The sequence below is a fragment of the Limulus polyphemus genome, unplaced genomic scaffold (genome assembly GCF_000517525.1).
Source record: "Limulus polyphemus unplaced genomic scaffold, Limulus_polyphemus-2.1.2 Scaffold7, whole genome shotgun sequence".
Classification (NCBI taxonomy): domain Eukaryota; kingdom Metazoa; phylum Arthropoda; class Merostomata; order Xiphosura; family Limulidae; genus Limulus; species Limulus polyphemus.
The window spans coordinates 842,109-850,519 of record NW_013665617.1 but is presented as its reverse complement, the minus strand read 5'-3'; the positions used below and the strand labels follow the sequence as shown (position 1 = coordinate 850,519).

General features: G+C 32.1%; 1 long non-coding RNA gene across 1 annotated transcript in view; it reads left to right on the top strand.

Moving 5' to 3' along the window:
• Window positions 1–5,435: 5,435 nt before the first annotated feature.
• Window positions 5,436–8,411, top strand: part of LOC111084909 — a 25,896-nt gene continuing 22,920 nt past the window's right edge. Inside the window, exons 1-2 of the long non-coding RNA XR_002609797.1 lie at window positions 5,436–5,561; window positions 7,158–7,288. This is a non-coding gene — a long non-coding RNA (uncharacterized LOC111084909). The remainder of the gene's footprint in view (window positions 5,562–7,157; window positions 7,289–8,411) is intronic.

The window sequence follows — 8,411 nt, the reverse complement described above, 5'->3', positions numbered from 1 at the left end:
TCCCTAATTTAGCAGTGTAAGACTAGAGGGGGTTTACTTTATCTGCGACATTTCCCAAAGAAAGACAAAATGGATCTGTTGTTGGATTTAACTTGGAATTTATATTAAGATTAAAACTAGATTACATAATTAGTTAATATTTTTGCCGGAGTGACAATATTGAAGTGGACCAAAATTTAATATTGAACGTGAGTAGGCCACTGGAAGATACACAACTATAATAACTCACAGACAAAGTTAAAGAGCTCAGCGAGCTGTGTATAATTATCTGACCTGCATTAGATAAAAACAAGAAATGGCTAGCTAATCTTTAATTCAATTGATTGTAACATGTAATTCATATCTCGGGGTGGCAAAACTTCCTGATATATTACCGGATTCTCCGGAACGTTAACTGCAGAATTTGAACACTGAAGTAGGACATTTAGTGCTAAAATATAACAGCGAAAAATATTTTCAAGGGTGTTTTTTTTTAGGCATAAATACTCGAAATTTTTCGATCGTTTCAAAATGTTGGCTACATTTTCCGGAAAAGTGCACCCTTTTCTAGACTTTTTCTTGTTCTTTTGATTTTTCCTTCTTTCTTTCATAAAAATAAAGGTAATTAAATGACAATTCTTTTACGATTTTGTCGTTTTTCGGGATGAATACTTATGTTGACCTTCAAACAATTACATAATTCATAATGAAACACCTCCTTGGGCTCCTCATTCAGCTGCTTGCCTTTCCTTCTTCTTTTTCTATTTGAGTTTGCTGATCTTGCTTTTTATTTTCTTCTCATTAGAGAAGTCTTCCATGGGGTTTGCATCCTTTATCATCTGATATCTTTCCAAGACCACTGCACAGCATGTCTTTGGTGCAATGTTTTCATTTGCATCAATAATATCATTAATGATATTTGAAAGCACATCTAGAAAACGTATACGAGTTAAACGTTGGCCATTTGCTGTTCTTTTATCTTTTGCAATGAAGGCGCTGATTACCGAACGAATCTCAGAAGGTAGATCCAATGTAGAGGGGCATTTCATTATCAACTTCTCAAACATGCGACCAGGACCCATGTGTTTGATCACTTACATTTCCATAATCATACATTTGCTTCATATTATCTATATAACGATAAATATACTTTTTTCCATGAACAGACCTTATTACCCAGCCTTTCTGAAAAGATTCATAACGTTTTTCAGGTTCAAGAACAAAATTACTACATAAATTCAACAGATCCTCCATCCAGTAGAATTTCAGTAGATTCAGAAAGACCACGGTTTGAGCTCAGTTCCCTTATGAGAGAATCAATGCAAAGAAGTTTAGTGAATTGTATTTTTTTCCGGCTTGGGATTGAAAAAAAATTGTATCCCGGAGGTATGCATTACGTGTTAATAAGTGCCATATTTATTCGTGTAAAGCATTAGTTAAAATGATAAAGATGTTAATTATTAATGAAAGAATAACTCCCACGCTCAATTATTTGTTAAATTATTTATCTAAATCTCTGTGTGTGTAGGTAAAACAGTGCAGAATGATTAAATATACTAAGTCATTGTTCATGCAAAATATGCAAAATATGCCAGCAGTTAGGTTATAATCTGGGGGCAAACAATTATATAATACTAATAATACTTTTGCACAATAATTTTGATTGCTAACTTTTTCGTTTAAAGAAGGCAGTAAAATAGGCTTTCTTAGATTATTTATATATATATATATATTGAAAACAATTATCAAAAAGGAAATACAATGCAATAAGCTAATTAAAACGGATTTAATATATATATTTCTTCAAACAATAAGGTATTAAAAATTCACATGATGAAAATAAACTGTAATAATCGTATAACATCTGAAACATAAATAATATTGTGAAAATTCAATATAGAAAGTACAACAAACACTTTTAAATGCTTTCGTTTGCAAAAAATGTGAGATTTATTTTATCAAAGTACTGTAAAATTTTAGTTTACATAGGTTAATCTATTGTAACAAAAGGTGTTCCCCAGTGGGGGAGCGGTCAATCTACGGACATCCAATACTAACATCCAAGGTTCGTTTCCCGCGTTGTACACAGCAAATAACCCAATGTGGCTTTGTTCTAAAACGAAAGTAAAAAAGAATCAAATTTTTTTTTTAACACACACTGGAATAGCTTGGTATATTCGCAATATATATATAAAAGTGCATTAGTTCCCCCATGCTTCAACAACAGCCACCTTTAACCATAATCACTTTATCAGATCATATATCAAGAAAGTCTTTTTATCCTTCCTTAATAGCAATAGAATATTACGTTTCCTGAGTCCGCTTAAAATTAAATCTTGAAAAATATTATTGTTATTATAATTTAACGAACGTAAAATAATAGGGCAATTCTGTATTTTTATACTTTAATTGGCATTAACAGTTAACAATTATATATAATAATAATACTCAGTTTTTGTCTGACCTGAATATGTGCGCGCAAGTTATTATCTAAATGTGTATGCGCGCGCACTTCATTTCAATGTGTAAACAAAAGGCGAAAGTAAATATAAATTAGTAGACATTTTGTACAAAAACATGTTAAAAGCTTATCAACATTTTAAAATATGTCTAATGTTATGGTGTAAAATACCATTATATGTTTATTTATTGATAATATTAAGGACTAAACTAAGGCAAAAAACGTACACAAGCTAGAGTGATAACTTATTTCTTTATTGAATATAGGCCGTACTTAATAAAGGCTTAACTAATGTTAGGCCTAAGAAAAGTGGACTTACAGAATTTGGTGTCTACGATTAGAATTATTTCGTATTACTCTAGAAATTTTGTATTCAAAGAAGTACTATTGCAATAAAGATACCAAACTGACCCTAAATTTTTGCGGGTCTCTGCTAGTAAAGAATAATACTGTCTATTTGTATGGTTATCATCAATAGTTTTAATCAGAATGAGTTAACTAGCAAAAACCTTAAAAAATAAAGTTGAACAAATAAAAAAATGATGGTGCAATGTATGTGTACCTCTTATAGGATGCTACCTGGACACGAATCCAGTATTCCTTGGAACTTCAAACTTTATGTTACACGAAAATATCGGTTGACATAGAGTCCAATGTAATTATTTAGATGCATATGTAGGTGGGTACATCTGTAATAGGAACTGTTGTTATAAGTGGGCCGTGGTGAATGGTTTTACTTAAAATATACGATACTTCACCGTATAAAAGGACACTGAGATATGGTTGAGATGAAATCCAATGGGTATAGACACAAAACTATACTGATAAGGCGCATGTTAACCTAAATCTGGCAAAGGGGTCAATGTAACCAAATATATAATTTTGGATCGTCTGCATTAAAAAGCAAAAATTGTGAGGGACAACCAGAATGAATAATGATACTATTTTGTCCATTTTGTAACTTAAATCTCAATTCTTATATATATATATATATTACTATTGATGAATGGTTTCTCTCTCTCTATCTCTGACATGATTGAGCTTTTTTCCTTTCATATATTACGAAGACAAAACCTTGTAGGAAACAAATTCCAATTTAAACACCTAGCAAAAGCGTCAAGCTCTAATAACAACTGTTTTTCGGGCATTTCTCTATATCATATTAGACATCGCCCCCTGTTTTGATATGTTTTGTTGTTATTGGTCTACCCCATATAAGATAACTTGCGTGAATCCCTTCTTTGACATCTTGCCCTGAATACTTCTTGCTTCAATGTCTACTTATTTCCCGATTTTTTCAAACTTGATTTATATGTAAGTGAGCGACAAACGTTTTCCATTTATTAACTGTAGGACAAAATAGAACTAATAGGTTTCACGTATTTTTGTGATACGATAAACACGAAACACATAGGAGTTCTAATTTTGAATCTTAGGGCAAACTGTATGCACACTTGGGCAAAGAACTCAGGTCATAGGCCACTACAGTTCAGGTATAGCCGTTCTTAATTTTGAACTACTAATGAGAGGAAAAGCAACAAGCTAAGCAGCACCCGCCGCAACAAGGGCTTTGCTTGACTCTTTGAACCTAATGAGGAAATTAGCTGTAACTCAAAATTAACTTATGTGCTCCTCTAAATATAAAATAGCAATAATAAAAAAAAACGGAACAAAGTGTTAATTAATTTAACCCTTAACTTTTTGGGATAAATCTATATGACCCTAAGCAATTTTATTTTGCTAACAAATAATTTTCAACTTTTACTATTATATTGATATTTTCTATATTATTTTGCATTAGGTAAAGGAGGCTTTTGAATATGATTGTATACTTCTAAAACAGATTATTTTTTTATAAAAAATATATATTTATATTTATATTATGATCCTGTCCAGGTACTTACGTGCGTCCATGATTTAATAAGAATGTTCACTAAAAAATCGTCTACAGTTATAAAGATCAGTTTATACCAAAACAATATACAGTCATCGAGTGTCTTCACACTTTTGAAATGAAGACTAATATCAACTGTCGAGAGGGGAGAAAATATGTTTGGAACATTAAATATAAATCTGTTCTGAGTCTTTTATCTTAAAAAAATAATGTAAAAATATACATCAAGAACAAAACCATCTGTATGAAATTTGTAATAATTATGTTTACTAGATATTTACTGAAATGCAATAGTCCAGAATCGCTTCTTACACATCCTATCTTAGTATTTAGGTTAGGAAATATAATTTAAGTAGTTAAAGGTTCTAAAATAGTGTTTTTGGATTTCTTGAAGAAACCCTGTTGTTATTGTTGCTGTCTGAATGAATACTGTGCAAATAATTAAAGAAAAACAATAATGACAATCAAATAAACTCCCAAAATTACTGACAATCTGTCATATGCAGTAAAATGACTTAGTTTACAAATATGCAAGACGGATTGTTAAAAAAAATCTACTTTCTGACATACGATTTGGGAAAGAGGGGCTAAGGTAACAAAATTTCGAGAATGATGCAAAATATTAACCGAATGAAACCATATGCGTTACACAATTCAGCCAGAAGACAAAACGATTGGTTATGATAGTTAAAAGCTTTGACTCCAATTTTCTAGATGTACTTGAATTGAGTTCACCATCCTCTAAAGAAGAGATCGTTAGGTTCAATGAATTTTAAAACTTCTGCCGAATGTAGTCAAGTTTGTTTGTTTCTATCATGCAGCTTAGAGGTTACAAAAGGTGCTGGCCTGCAACGAGCTCGGCTGCACCTCCTTATTTGTTATGCATGCCAAGCACATTCGGGTTTGGTCTTTTCTGTTAGAGTCGTCCCGGCTAGAAAACGAGTAGAACAAGTTCTCGACCAATCAGAGTGAAGTAACTGTAGTGTCCTGTTATTCCAGACTTTACGAAGGTAGGACGGCAAGGCAAAGTTTTCTCCCACAAGCTACAGGTAACGTCTGTTGCAGCATAAGCTAGATTGCAGACTGCAGTCTTGAGAATTTAGGGGCAAAATGACCACTGTACAGCAAATATAAGTCCTTGCCCTAGGCGAGTGTTTTATGTTCCAGAAGGTATAGAAAAGGAAAGCTAATTGATTGAGGAGGTAAACTTGATATAAATGGATTCAGGTAAGCCTTGGAAGATGGTTAAATATCAATATTGGTGTATGGTTGCGGACATTTGGAGTATCATGCTATATTAAATACTTTATTTGGCCATGTCAACATTCTGAAGCAAAACTGTGTTCCATCGTTTTCTTAACTCTGCGTGTTATTCGATTGAACTCAATCTATGTTCAAGTAGAGAAATTTTGAAATATGTATTCTTATGTAAGCAGCTTCTGTACAAAATAGTGCGAAAAGGGAAATACAATATTTTTAAACTGCCTTTCACACCATAGATATGAGCTGATTTCAAACGCGCCTGGTAAATATCCCATTATTTAGATACTGAAAACGATATTCCTAAATTGTACAATTGTTCACTGTTTGATACTCTCTTGTTTTTGCATGTTATATTTATTTGAATTTGCTCTATAAACAACAAATTACTTCTTGTTTATTAGAAAATGCTCTATAAGGTTAGACTAATTACTTTAACAGGTATTATTTTAAATAATTCAAAACCATGGGCCACATTTCAACGGTTAGAACTCACAGGAATATAAAGAAGAGAAATAGTTTAGAAGTAAATATGCAACTATCTGTAATTATGAAAATTATTTATTTATTTTTAAGTAAATGTCTGCAGTTTCGTTTTATCTGTCCCACTAACTGGTTCAGGAATGAATCAGGCCCATCGTAAATATCTTATTTCCCCTCCCTATTTCATATTTGTATATTTTTATAAACAAGAATCACAAAATAAACACGATCTCTAAATCAGGGTAAAAAACTTGGGCAGAGTATTTTCCAACGATTATCTTTAAAAAATAATGTATAAAAAGTTACACAAATCAGACTGCCACATTTAAAGTCAAATGTTTTTCTTTATCTTTGATCTAACTGACCTGACGAGAACAGATACGACTCAAAATTGTGAATCCCAGTTGATCCTGGAAAGGATTTAGTTACAAACAAGAAAGGTATTGTGGCTTAGCTATGTCATGGATTATGCACTCCGTGACATTTGTTATGGCTAAGCTGTATCATAGATCATGCAGTCTGCGACACTTATTATGGCTTTGCTATGTCGGATTATGCAGTCCGTGACACGTTTATGGCTTAGCTGTATCATAGATCATGCAGTCTGCGACATTTATTATGGCTTAACAATATCATGAATTATGCATTTCGTGACACTTCTTATGGCTTAGCTATGTCATGGATCATGCACTACGTGACACTTATTATGACTTAATTATATCATGGATTATGTACTTTTTGTTTTTGTTTTCCAGAAAACGATGTAAAACTTCGCTCAATTGAACTGTTCTACTACTACTCAATTATTCTATTTATGTTTTAATTTATTTCTGAAAAAAATGACATGCTCGAATAATTTTAGGTCACAATAAAAATATAATTTCAATTATAAATATATTTTCGACTTTAAAGTTTGTTTTTTAATCACAGAAGTTGGATTTTCTGGATTAAGTCCAAATATTACTGCTGTTTGTCAACAATTATTTTTGAGGATCGGCAGAAAAAAATCGTAATGAAAAAAAATGTATTTTATAAGAAGATAATCATGACTTTTAAGGGCAATGTTAAAGAATTTTTTAGCGCATCTGCTAATCAGGAAGACCCTAACGTCAACTGAACGTTCAGAAGTAAAGTGAGCAAGAAGGGAAAAGGCTTTTTCAATTTTTTACGAATGGATTTTCATCGGAACATGTTCACCAGAACCCTAAGTAGTAAGTAATTTGTATTAGATTAAAAGTACATACTTAGTTTGATGACAAACTAATAATGTTTTGAGTTTTAAATAGTATGTGCTCACAAAGAGTTCACACAGCAAATTAAAATTTATAAGAGCTTTAAGTTAAACTACTTAATAATTACGCTCGACTCACAATCTGAGGGTCGCGGGTTCGAATCCGCATCCCACCAAACATGCTCGCCCTTTCAGCCGTGGGGGCGTTATAATGTGACGGTCAATCCCACTATTCGTTGGTAAAAGAGTAGCCCAAGAGTTGGCGGTGGGTGGTGATGACTAGATGCCTTAATCTATACAGCTGTTTTCAGTTCTTTAAGGCATGTAACAGGGAACTCCCCTTTTATCTTAAAGTGAACATTTAAGTTTTTCAGATTTGTCTGCTCTTGCACTTTTTCATACTTTAAGTGTAGTAATTCACTCAGTAAGATACAATGACTCCTTCGCAAAAGCTTATGTTTACTGTTAAAAACAAAAATACGTTCTTTGTTGATGTCATTCCAACACTTAAACAGAAAAGTACTGTAGCCAAATGGACGAAATGTTTTACACTTTCTACAGTGTTATACAAATAGCCCCCACCCCTCCCATGGCTCAGCGGTAAGTTTGAAAGCTTATAATGCTAAAAGCCGGGTTTCGATACCCTTAGTGAACACAGGTAGCCTATTGTGTAGCTTTAAGATTAACAATAAATAAACAAATTCATCCAAACAATGCATATACACGCACATAAATGTACTAATAACCCCAAAAACGTGGTACACACTCTTTATATTTTTGGTGAATCCTGCTGTTTTATAAACAGTTTAAAGATAGGTATTTTTCCCCACAATACGAAACTCCAGTTTTCGATGTCCAAAAATGCAATTTGAGGCTTATATATATAATGATCCTTTTTTAACCTTTTATAATTAAAGGTATTGAAAATACAAAAAAATATTTAATTTTTTTCTGAATTTAATTAAAAATTAATGACGACCATAATTGAAATTATCAGCAAAAAATGACAATCACTGCCCTGATTTAAGTTTCGAGTTCAAATATAAATCGAATAATTTTTCTATTTTCAATATTTTGTTTTACTTATTTCCATCATTTTCTCA